Here is a 13,371-nt window from a genome sequence, read left to right as displayed (position 1 = left end):
TTGACCGGAGTTTTCTACAATTTCTGACGATATACTTCAAAATGGATCTGTTTGTCTTCATTTGTTGAAGAAATTAAGACATCATTTCACCACTAATTTCCCATTTGTTCTGTTCTCTCCTTCTAAAACACTTTTAAAAAATGGGTTTTGTTGTTGCTGTTGTTTTGCTTTGTTTTTTAAGAAAGATGCGAAGACAGAGAGGGAGGAAGGGAGACTGAGAGACAGGCAGCTGCCATCTGCTTGTTCACTCTAAATGCCCACAGCCGCCAGGTCCAGAGCCAAGAGCCTGGAGCTAAATTCAGTCTCCCAGATGGGTGACAGGGATCCAATCACTTCAACTGCCACCCGGTGACTCCAGGGTCTACACAGGAGGGAAACTGCATAGCAACCAGAGCTGGCATCTGCCCTGCTGGGCCAAACGCCTGCTCCCTGCCCCACCTCTGACTCAAGTCCTCACGTCCTAGGCCCTTCCTCTGTTTGTCCTATCTTCTCTTATTTTTCTCAACTTTATATTCTAATCTTTATCTAGAACTTTTTTCCCTTTTTCATTTTTTTACTGAGGTATACAGCGCATAGAGCACACAAGTCTTAAGCAAACAGCTCAACTAATTTTTATGTTGTGCACATACATTATACACACTCAAGTAACCCCACACCAAGACGGAAAACACTGCCAGCTCCCCAAAAGGACCCTTGGTGGCCCTCCCAGTCAGGACTTCTCCTCTGGAGGATTCTCTGCTCTGATTTCTGCCTTTTATAAAACCAACTTTACTGAAGTCTAATTTTCATACAGTTAAGTGCGCGTGTCGTTAGTGTACAAGCTGGTAAATTTTGAAACAACGTAGAACCACAGAACCATCACCACAGTGGAGGTAAAGAGCACCTCCCTCACTCTGAGTCAGTCCCAACCCTCACCAGGGATTCTTCTGTTCATCTGGCACCACAGCTTTGTCTGTTCTAGAATGTCACATAAATAGAATCACACACAATGTTTGACTTCTTGCATTTAGAATACTGTGTTTTATTTATTTATTTATTTGACAGAGTTAGACAGTGAGAGAGAGACAGAGAGAAAGGTCTTCCTTCCGTTGGTTCACTTCCCAAATGACCGCTACGGCCAGCACTGCGCCAATCCGAAGCCAGGAGCCAGGTGCTTCCTCCTGGTCTCTCATGCGGCTGCGCTGGAAGAGGAGCAACCGGGACTAGAACCCGGCACCCAAATGGGATGCTGGCGCTGCAGGCGGAGGATTAACCAAGTGAGCCACGGCGCCGGCCCTAGAATACTATTTTTGAGATTCAACTGTGTCCTCGCATGTATTATAGTTTCTTGCTTTTCAGTGCTAGGTAGTAAAGTAGCTCCTTATATAAATACTAAACTGTGTTTATTCGCTCATCAGTTCTCTATAAGGCACTTCACAGAAATAAACACAAAAGTACAGAATATGTCCTTGACTCACAGTATTTCTACCGAGGTTACATCTAGAATTACAAGGCCCAAAGAAAACAATTCACCATGAGAGAGAGACAAATGATACAACAGAAGGAAAAATAAATGCAATTATCTAAAACACTTCATAATCTACTAGATAGCTATCATGACATAAGTACATTTAAAAATATAAGGACATTAAAAAGTCAATAAGCATATCTGAAAAACAAAAATAACTTGTAACATTAAGATATACAATCACTAGGGAGGATGTTGGGGTGTAGCAGGTTAAGCTACCACTTAGGATGCTCCATCCAGTCTTGGCTTCTCTGCTTCTGATTCAGCTCCCAGCTAACACACCTGAGAAGCAACAGATGATGGCCCAAGAACTTTGGCCCCTGCCACCTACACAGGAGACCTGGATGGAGTTTCAGTTTCAGCCTGGCCCAGCACTAGCTGATGAGGACATTGGGGAGTGAACCAGCAGATGGAAGATTTCTCCCCTCCCCTCCCTTCCTCTTCCTCCCCATTACTCTAGCACTCTGCCTTTCAAATAAATAATCCTTTAGGAAAAAAAATACACAGTTGAGGTCATCTGGGGAGTGAACTAGCAGATGGAAGATCTCTCTCTCTCTCTCTCTCTCTCCAACTCTGACTTCAAAATAAACAAATAAATATTTTATAAAACACTGACAATTAAAAAAAAAAAAAGAACGAAAGAATGACAAACGATGAAGCAGCCTCCACTTCAGCAACGTGAACTCCACCAGAGGTGGAGACACTAGTTAGAACAGTGGTAGCCAAACAACAAATCAAGTTCAATTTTCAGCACTCTGCGCCACACTGAATTCGACCAGTATGTCTAGACTTTACATATGCATAAGAAAATGCTTGAGCAGGCCTTGTTGGCATGGTGGATTACCTGCCACTTGGGACACTCACATACCACATCGGAGGGACTATGTGTATGTAAGAAACTATGTAAAGACATGTGGGATTTATCAAAGTAATTCTTAACTTCGAAGAATGTGCAAAAATGCAAAGGAGATAAGAGCACAAAAATAACTATATCCATCCCAGGAAGTATGTGTTAAATACCACATACTCTCCCACAAGTAGGCAAGAAAAAACACGGATTCCCTCTCTCATTTCTCTAATTGCCAAGGAAAATGGAAAGAAGACATAAGTTAAAAAAAAAAAAAAAAGATACTGAAATATGAAGACAGCTACAGGAACAGGGGAAATAAATGAGAATAAGGAAACATGGTACTAAACTACAGCAGATTAAGTTATATTTGTCCCTCAAATGTGTGAAAACTATAAAATAAAATATATTGTGGGGGCAGCACCATGGCATAGTGGGTAAGGTCATCTCATGCAATGCCAGTATCCCATATGGGCGCCAGCTCAAGTTCTGGCGGCTCCACTCCTGATCTAGCTCTCTGCTATGGCCTGGGAAAGCAGTGGAAGAGGGCCCAACTCCTCGGGCCCCTAAACCCTCATGGGAGACCCGGAGAAAGCTCCTGGTTCCTGGCTTTGGGTCGGCCCAACTACAGCCATTGCGGACGTCTGCAGGATGAAGCAGCGGATGGAAGATCTCTCTCTCTCTCTCTGCCTCTCTGTAACTCTGCCTTTCAAATAAATAAATATTTTTTTAAAAAAAATCCATTGTTTTTGGAGATCATCTGCCTGCACAACACAGGAGTGAGGACATAATACTTATTGAGCACTGAGTAGAACAGAAGAACTTTTGAGAGAGGAGTCAAGTTTCGTTTGTGTACTGCCAGGTATGGTACAATGTATGGCAAAGAGCCACATACACATCTCTTGAATTGAAATGCAAGGAAAATGTGCTTGATAAATGTCAAAAAAATCATCATTCTAAAGGGTTCTAGACTAACTTAAGAAGTAAATGCAGTTGTTGGTCAGTAACTAAGCATAAAACTCTATAAAACACAAAAACAATACTCATACAAAATTAAAAACTATAAAAAGTACTTACTAAAAATAGTTTCATGGGCCAGTGCTGTGGCATAGCAGATAAAACTGATGCCTGCAGTGCTGGCATCCCATATGGGCGCCGGTTTGAGTCCTGGCAGCTCTACTTCTGATCTAGCTCTCTGCTATGGCCTGGGAAAGCAGTGGAGGATGGCTCAAGTCCTTGGGCCCCTGCACCCATGTGGAGGAAGCTCCTGGCTCCTGGCTTGGATCAGTGCAGCTCCAGCCATTGCAGCCCATTGGGGAGTGAGCCAGCAGATGGAAAACCTCTCTCTCTCTCTGCCTCTCCTCCTCTCTCTGTGTAACTCTGACTTTCAAATAAATAAAATAAATCTTAAAAAGTTTCATACCAAAAGAATATTCAACTGATTTTAAACTAACACTCAAGTAAAATAATTATTTATTTATTTATTTGAAAGGCAGCGTTACCGAGAGAAAGGGAGATCTTCCATCCACTGGTTCATTCTCAAAATGGTCATGATGGCTAGGGCTGTATCAGTCCAAAATGGGAGCCAGGAGCTTCATCTGGGTCTCTCACATGAGTCCAGGGGCCCAAGAACTCAGGCTACCTTCCACTGCTTTCTTAGGCACATTAGCAGGGAGCTGGACAGGAAGCAGAGTAGCTGGGACTTGAATCCGTACTCATATAGGATGCCGGCATCACAAGCAGCAGCTTAACCCACTGTCACAATGTCAGGGCCAACATTCACTTTTTTTTTTTTTAAGATTTATTTATTTATTTGAAAGTCAGAGTTACACTGAGAGAAGGAGAGGCAGAGAGAACGAGCGAGCGAGAGAGAGAGAAGGTCTTCCATCCGTTGGTTCACTTCCCAGATGGCCGCAATGGCTGGAGCTGTGCTGATGCAAAGCCAGGAACTTCTTCCAGGTCTCCTTCGTGGGTGCAGGGGCCCAAGGACCTGGGCCATCTTAACTGCTTACCCAGGCCATAGCAGAGAGCTGGATCGGAGGTGGAGCAGCCAGGTCTTGAACAGGCACCCATATGGGATGCCATCACCACAGATGGTGGCTTTACCCCCTAAGCCACAGTGCTAGCCCCCAACATTCACTTTTTAATAGGCCGTTTAACAATTACTAATGAACAGAAACAAAGAAAAGGACTTAAAAGAGCACTGATTTATTTTCCATACCTTTAAGTACAGCCACAATCAAACTATCCCTAACAAAAGAAACTTGGAAAACTCCATTTTTTTAAGTTATTTACTTAAGCCATCTCCTACCAGAAGCAGAGATAGAATATCAGTAAAATGGTCATAATTTGATGCAAGGAAGGAAGGCTGGCTTAGGGCCCCATGTACTGTTCTGGTCTGCGTGCAGAGTGGTGGCACAAACCAGTGCTGTGGCCCCGGGTGCCTACGAAGGTCATCTTCACAGCCAGTGGGAAGTGGGCTCGCACAGGGTTTGGAACACAGCCTTGTTACCAACTTTCCAGGGAAAGGGCTTACGTCTTACGTGGAGATGGGGCAGGAACTGAACTCTGGTCCCTCCTGCTCCCCATGGCGGGACTTAGGAAGACACTGAGCATGCTCACTGGCCCCCACCCTGGGGAGCATGACACAGCAGCTGAGAGCCTTCAGTTCTCACTGTGGGTGTCACACAAACACCAGCACCACATGACACACGAGCAGGACTGACCTAGCAGCTAGAAACCCCGAACCCAGCTGCCGCTGCTGCCATACTCAACCTTGGCAGTTTTTTAACTGCTTTCACAACCTATGTCTTCAATTTATCTGCCAATGCCTGTACATATATACCTGATCATGACTAAGCATCCTAACGCATAATTTCCTGTATCCACCATGTAAGTGTAGTTACCATTAGAGAGACAAGTGTTTAAAACAATGCTGAGCACACAAAATTGCTGTTTTTAGTCAGCTTTTCATCACTCCAGCGAAACAACCAACAAAAGCTATAATGCAGGAAAGAGGTTTACTTTGGCTCACAGCTCTGCAGGTTCATGGTCCAAGCTCCAACATGCCCCACTGGTTTGGCTATCTGGTGAGGCCAGAGGATTGGGAAGGTGGAGCACGTGCAGAGGTAGGATCCCACAGCAAGCCAGGAAGCAGAGGGAGTGGTGGGGCCCAAATCTGCTTTTATAACCAAGCCTCCATGAGAACTACCTTCTGAGGGCATGCCCTCAGTGACCTAAGGACCACCTAGTAGGCCCAACCCCCAAACACAACAGAATCAAGTCTCCATCCTGGCACCAGCACCTGCTCAAACCACAGTATTCCAGCACTGTCTCCCTGAAAGTCACACATAACACAATCATTCCAGCCCAACAGTCCCAAAGCCTACACTCGGTCCAACATCACTCAAAATTCTAAAGTCTCATCAGAGACCCAAGGCAGCCTATAACATACTTTCCAAGACACAATGGCTGGACAGGTACAGGGTATACATTTCCGTTCCAAACAGGGAAGCCTTGGAAACAGAAAGGATTGATTGGAACAAAGCAAGACTGAAACCCAGGAGGGCAAGCATTAAATCCTAAAGCTCCATGTCTGGCAACCGGGGTGCACTGTGGCAGGAGCAGCCGCGCCCCCGTGGCTTCCTGGTCACAGCCCATGCTTCAGTTCCCACAGGTCAGGGTCTCGTCTGCAGCTCCACTAGGTAGTGCCCTGGTGGGGAGCCTAGGTAACAGCTCTGCCTCCACATGTCATTAATGGGCTTCCCTAATGGGGGCTTCCTGTAGCAGCTCTGTACACGTACCAGGGCTGCCTGGGCCCCCAGGCTGTCCGAGACATCCTTGGAAATCTAGAGGAGGCTTCCATGCCTCTGTTAGTCTCTGCCTACATGGCCGAGCCTTGAGGCTGCACACAGGTGTCTGTAGCTTTCCAAGATGAGCGTTTCACATGCTGACCACGTTACCTTCCTGAGGCCTCCACATCCGCTTCACTCCACTGTTCCACTAAGGGCTCCACGCAGGGGCCCCAACCCTACCGCACACCTCTGCCCGGCTTTCCAGGCTCTCCTCTGAAATCTTGGTAGAAGCCAGTAAAGCCTCACAACGCTTGCACTCTGCAAGTCTCCAAGATCAGCATTATGTGGACGGCACCTAAGGCCGCCACCAGCATGAGCTGTGCCTGGACCTAACTGAGCCGGGGCCTCACAGCACTTTGCCAGCTGAGCACAAGGACAGGAAGCCCAAAGTCACTTTGGGCAAGCTCTCGGGAAGTGCACCAGACTTGCACAAAACATGTCTGCCCTTCCAGGCCTCTGGGCCTGGGACAGAAGGGGCAGCATGAAGAGCTCCCAAACACCTTCAGGTTTTTCTCTCATCATCTTGTGTATCAGAACACGACTCCATTTACCTGCACTTACTGAACACGTTTTCCCTACCTTCTCTGGCCAGGCTCCAAATTGACCCAATCTTTCCATCCCGCTCCTTTCTGCTCCTGATGCTCACTGTAAAACTTACCAACAACAGCTAATAACACCCATGCTTCGCCGTTTTGAAATCTCCTCCACCAAACCAGTTCACCATCTTTAAGTTCAGCCTCCCACAAAATTATCAGGACACAGGCACAATAAGGCCATTCTCTGTCACAGGCACCAAGGGTGGCCTTTAGTCCAGTTCCCAGAAGAATCCTCATTTCCATCTGAAACCTCTTCACCATGGCCTTTCGTGGACACCTCCAAGAGCATTCCAGCATTCCAGCATTCCAGCATTCTGGGCCTGCATCAGCACCCCTGAGCGCTCTGTGTTCTACAACATCCTGGGCTTTCTCTATCCTGTTTCTCTAAACCGTTTTCTGGAAAACAAATGCAGAAGCCTCCTCCACACCTTCGGAACAGCTAACAGTAACAAGCTATTCATGAAGGAAGCAGGCTTATTTCAGCTCGCAGTTTTGGAAGTTCACAGTCCAAGATTGGGCAGGTCCGACTGGTTCAGCCACCTGGTGAGACCAGAGCATTGTATGGATGGAGCACGTGCAGAGGAAGAACCACACGGCAAGCCAGGAAGCAGAGCGTGGCGAGGCCCAACTCTGCTTCTATAACCAGCTCTTCCAAAGTCCTGTCCTCAGTGAGCAAGAACCTCCCACTTCCTGAGCACCATCACTGACTCACGCCTCCACCCTCCAAGTACCGCCAACCCTCAGTTTTGAGATTCAAAGGTCTGAGTTCAGGAGCCAAATCTCACTCAAACTATAGTAAATATATATAAATATATAATTTATAAACATATGCTTAAGTTTCAGTGAAACCTAATCCATAAAGGAGAATACAGACAGCGAAGATTTGAGAGCTTCTGGGATCTTCCAGAACTTCCTATGTATCTGAAGATGAAAACAGGGCAAACGTGTTATTAATGGCCCATAAAATAACACTTCATGGCATTTAAGGAGGCTTCTTTTTTTAATCTATTAGTTGAGAGACCTAGAAAGAGCTCCCACTTGCTGGTTGATTCCTTAAATGCCTGCAATGGCCAGGAGGCCAAAGCTGAGAGTCAGGAACTCGATCCAGGTCTCCCATATGGCTGGCAGGAACTCAACTACTTGAGCGATCACTGCTGCCTCCCAAGGTCCGAACGGCAGGAAGCAGGAGCCAAAGTCAAGTCTCAAACCCAAGTTCTCCAGTGTGGGAAGCTGGTACCCTAACCAGTGTCTTAACTATTGGGCCAAAGGCCCAACCCTGAGGAAGAATAACGGACAAATCCCTCTCTAGAAGCTAACCATGTTGTCATGTAAGTACTACTTCACCAATCTACTTCATACGGTGTGATAAAGTCACAGACCAGTCTTTCTGTTAGACACAACAGGCAGTGCTGCCACACTGTTGGCAAGAAAGGGGAGAAGGGAAAGAAAACGCTTTCAGCTACTGAGCGCTTAGGTTTACCTCCACTAACTGTTACCGTTTCCACAATCATGTAACATAGCACCTACACCTCTCATGAGCTAAGAGTACGGGTCTGAGAAGTTCCCTGTGACTACACAGAAAACGAGTTGTGCGGACAGCAGATCTGTGCTACACCGCATTCAGCAAATGACTCTTCAGGAATGTTTTCTATACAAGAACAGCACTGTAAATGCTGAGAAAACAGAGCACACGTCCAAAAGATCTGCAAGGGTTGTTTTAGTTTAGCTGGTATATTTACACAAAGCCGACAGTAATTGTTAGCTCAGTGAATAAATCTAGGGTGGCTTATGATGGAATCATCGGGTCTTGATTTGGACTCTCTTCTTTTCGGCAACACATCAAGCTTATTGGTTCTGTCAAAATTTTAAGCTCTCCCTTGGTAAACCAATCAAAACTGCAGGAGTAAAATCACACGACCTCATGTTGTGCTATCATGGAAAACTAAGGATTTCTAATCTCTGTTCAACAAAACCAATTCTCACTTGTACTTGTCAGCTCCTTTCCCATGGAGCTATGGCAAGTCTCTGTCATTCTCCTTTACCCCAATCTCATCTCCTATCAGCTGATCCCTACTCCCATTCACCTCTAAGAGAAAATCAGCTCATCATTTGACACCCAAACCAGAATTACCTACGCCCATTCGCACTTTCTCCTTTCCCAGGGCACTCTCCTCCCACCAATACCAGCACACTGCCCAGGGATATAAATGAACTAACACTTAATTAATACTTGTCAGACATGCCAAACTCATTTCAAGACCAATTCTTTCATCTGCTTACCCCATCCCTTCCCACATTTGCAGGGGCTTCTATGAGCTCTCTTCATCTCCTACAGGTTCAAACATTCCTTCTTTGTTGGGTCCTTTCCTTAATAGCTTGTTATAAAACAGAAAAAAACTTACAAAATTTTTTTAGTTACTGCTCCATATCTTCACAATCAAGATCTTTTTAATAAACATCAGGACAAGTGCAGCATGGCGGGGGAAGTGTGGCTGCTTGGGGTGCTCACATTCTGTATCACAGTGCCAGCTGGAATCCCAACTACTCCACTTCCAACCCAGCTTTCTGTTACTGTGTCCTGGGATGCAGCAAATGATGGCTCAAAAGCTTGGGCCTCTGCAACCCAAGGAAGACTCAGATGGGGTTCCAGGCTCTTGGTTTCAAGCTCACCCAGTCTTAGGAAGCCAACTGGGAACATCTAGGAAGTGAATCAGTAGATCAAAGTGCTCTCTCTTTCTCTCTCATGCTCTGCCTTTAAAGTAGGTGAAAATAAACATTTTTTTCAAAAAGAAATGTGACTACAAATTTTATATTAAGGAAGTACTGTAAAGTAGGATAGTGATACAGCTATTTAAAAAAAGAGAAATATTTAAAGACATGTATAGAAATAATTAATAACTGGGGATGGCACTGTGGCATATGGGCTAAAGCCGCCACCTGCAGTGCCGGCATCCCATATGGGCACTGGTTCGAGTCCCAGCTGCTCCACTTCCGATCCAACTCTGCTATGGCCTGGGAAAGCAGTAGAAGATGGCCCAAGTCCCTGGGCCCCTGCACCCTCATGGGAGGCCTAGAAGAAGCTCCAGGCTCCTGGCTTCAGATCGGCGCAGCTCCAGTCATTGCAGCCATTTAGGGAGCAAACCAGCAGATGTAAGACCTCTCTCCTTTTTTCTGCCTCTGCCTCTGTAACTCTGCCTTTCAAATAAAAATAAATAAATCTTTAAAAAAAAGAAATAGTAATAATTGAAATGATCATCAGATATGATGTGTGAGTTTAACTTCAAAATAATCCACGTTAGGGGGCTGAGGTTATGGATGAAACAAAATTGGTTATGCGTTCATTCTTCAAGCTGGGTGATAGCTACATGGCGGGGGGCTCATTAGTCGGTTCTTTTGTATATGTATGAGCAGAAATCACGCTTTTTCAAAGCAACCTACACTCCCTGACTCCTCTTCATTTTTGCAGTTTTGAAACAACTTCCAGCCACCACACCCCCTGGACACCTGTCAGTCTTCACCTGCCCTGCCCTCCTGAACCACTCCCTGCTTGTTACTTCCCCTGCCTTCCTTGTGTGTTCTCTCTCCTGGCACTTCTCCCTCTGTGCCTCCCTCCAGTCTCATTCGTGGGCTCTCCTCCCACTCCTCCAACACATCCCTAAACAACAGCACCTCAACCGAGTGGTATATTCAAACTTCTTCCTTCATTTCTACTCCTTCTCGGTGAACTGGTCCTCTGCATATCAGCCACTAATCTACATGCAAACCTCAATATCCATCCCTGATCGCACTGCATGCAAATGCACCCCCACCCCGAACATCCCACAGGAACCCAAATAAATGTTCAAAATTCAGCTGGCTCATCTTTCACCCAGCAGTAACCTGTTCCCCACCTCAATCAGCGGTTTCACCAGCCTGTCATCCCACCCGGAAATCTAGCACCACATCTTAGGATACCCAATCTTCCTGGCTGCCAACAACGAAACTTCCAAGTTATATGTCAACTGTATCTCTTAAATGCTCCTCAGATCTTTCTGTAGCCCCAGCTGCTTGGTTCAGAATCTCTTCATTTCTCTACTGGGTTCTTTCCTCACTACAACAGGTTACCCTAAGCCACTCTGAGCTCTCCTCTCCCGAGGCCCATTCTCCTCACTGCAGAGCTGGCACTGTCCTTCCAAAAAGACAAACCTGATGATGCCACTACTCTATCTGAAATTCTTCAATGATTGCTCCACGTTAAAAATCCTAAATTCCGACTTTGGTATCCAGTACTTTAAGATCTGGTCTCTCCTGCTACGCTGTAAGTTACTCTGGGCCTGGTCATTCAAAGGAAGATTCCTTAAGGATCCCCACATACAAAATATTCATTCTTAAATCTTTCCTTTACTCATGTTCCACAATGCACAAAGAAAACCTTTCCTCGTCCTCTCTCCAATGAGCATGCACTCAAATGCCTTAACACAAGTCAAGTCACAGCATACTGAAGGCCTCCCCTGAACTCCTCGGGAGAGTCCGGATCTTTCAACTAACTGGTGACTGAAACCATGATTTACGTCTTCAGTTAGGTCCACTTGGACGGAAATCACAGGCTGCCACTTACCAGCCAGGACCTCAGGCCAGGTCTCTATGCCTGTTTCCTTAGGAACCACTTCACACCTACAAAGCAACATCCTTGCCTAGTGCCTCACTTGAAGCTTTAATAAACGCCGCTGTTCCATGCTCAGCTAGTGCCACTCTGGGCTCCCACAGCAATCTGAGACACATCCGTCACACTGAGGGGTGACATCATCGTTCGCCCCTCCAGGACACAGGCATATTTTACTCATCTCTTTATTCTCACCACTGGGCATTATATCTGGCACACAAAAGGTTCTCAACAAACTTTCCAATCTCTGTAACGTGTAACATGCAGCCTCAGGCACCCCCACTCCACCCCACCGCCCCACCAACACCACCACCACCCGGGTCTTACCAAATCTACTTTCCATCTCCTTCTTTTACAAAATTGCTTCTTTAAGCAAAAACAGCGGTGCATTTCAGAGCATTCAAGCATGGCATTTTCTCACTCTACATAATGCTCCTGGGGACCACCTGAATAAGCAAACAAAACCACAAGGACCACCTAGCGCTAAAAAAAAAAAAAAAAAACCTCCCAAAGTCAGTGCTTTAAAAAGTTACCAGAAGCTTAAGGCTGAACTAATCTTCAGAGTAGAAGCAGAGTATGTGTAGAGAGCTAAGGGGATCATTACACAACCCTGCACTTAAAATGCAAAACAGTAAAAACACCAGACACCAGCAAACAAGGACGACTTGCTTTTAATCTACGTGCACACTTAACCTTTCGGCACTACTGCCCTTTGAATAATCACTCACTGATGGTTTTAATAAGCCAACACCGCTAAGCTACTGGAATACAGCCATGATGGAACACCTAGAAATCAAAGTATCCTGGAAAGGAGAGGAGCCTGTTAAATTAAGTTCCTCGGGTCTCACATCCGATGCGTGCCATACATACGGTTCTGCACCGAGAGGCAGCAACCTGCGAGGGTGAACGGCGCCGAAGGCCCGAGGCCCTGCAGCGGGGGCGGCTGCTCATCCCCCAGCCTACGCAGGGCGGTGGCCCTGCCGGGGAGGGTCTGGGCGCCTGCAGCCGGGGCGGGCCACGCCACAGGACGGGAAGCCCACGTCTCACCTCCACTTCCCCTTCCCAGCGCATACAGCCCAGTTCCGCGACCACCCAAGAGCACCCTCAAGACAAAGAGAGATTTTTCTCTCTCCCGGTCCGCTCAAAGTTTATCGGTCTTCGCCAGCGGTCGGGGCCGCCGGGCTTTGTAGTTCCCCCGTCCGTGCCTCGTCGCCAAGGCCGTGGGCCCGAGTGGCCATTGAACTACAATCCCCAGAATGCATAGCGAGCCTCGCGCCCTGTCCCTGCTCCCCCTCGATGCCCCTCCCTCCCCGCACGGCGGCTCGCGCCCGGGAAGCCCAGCCGCGTACTGTCCGGGGCGTCTCCGCCACAGGAAACGGAGCGAGGCTGTCCTCCTGGGCACCCGCCACCTGCTTGTCCGCTGGCGCTGCTGTCCTTCGGGCTCATTACCTGGGTGCCGCAGGGCGGCGGACCGTTGATGCTGCGGTCCGGCGGGGTGGGGGGGGCAGGCCGTCGCCGCACAGTCCGTTAGTTCGCGGCGTGCGTGAAGAGGCGGTGGCGGCGGCGTACGGTTGGCATGGCAGCCGCGGGGGCGGTGCGGGGAGGGAGCGCAGGGGCTCTGAGTCAGCTCTGGGGAGGAGCCCGAGCGGCGCGTCGGGGTTCGTGGTCAGGGAGGCGCGGGGACGCGTGGTGGGCAAAGGGTGGCACGACGGCATTGAGGAGGATGTGGCCTCGGGGGCTCCGGCCGTTTCTGAGGGGCCCTGCCAGCGGCGTCGGCTCCCGCGCGGGCGCGTTCTGCCTTCTGGGTTCGGAGGGGACGCCTGTGGCGTCAGAGGAGGAAGGAGCGCTCGGCGGGGTCCGAGCTCCCGTCGGCCGCTCGGTGGGTTTCTCCGGCGGCGAGGGCCAATGGCAGCCTTCCACACCTC

General features: G+C 47.9%; 1 protein-coding gene across 4 annotated transcripts in view; it reads right to left on the bottom strand.

The window, feature by feature from the left end:
- KATNAL1 (katanin catalytic subunit A1 like 1) overlaps window positions 1-12,986 on the bottom strand; it is a 112,122-nt gene extending 99,136 nt beyond the window's left edge. For 2 of the 4 annotated variants that reach the window (XM_062194412.1, XM_062194416.1), the window contains exon 1: window positions 12,896-12,986. The gene's annotated coding sequence lies outside the window, so the exon portion shown is untranslated. Of the gene's footprint in view, window positions 1-11,773; window positions 11,902-12,493; window positions 12,614-12,895 lie in introns of those variants that run through there. The other 2 variants (XM_062194413.1, XM_062194414.1) reach the window with 2 other exon arrangements.
- Window positions 12,987-13,371: the final 385 nt, after the last annotated feature.

Source organism: Lepus europaeus, chromosome 6, assembly GCF_033115175.1.
Source record: "Lepus europaeus isolate LE1 chromosome 6, mLepTim1.pri, whole genome shotgun sequence".
NCBI lineage: Eukaryota > Metazoa > Chordata > Mammalia > Lagomorpha > Leporidae > Lepus > Lepus europaeus.
This window is presented reverse-complemented; position numbering and strand designations above follow the sequence as displayed.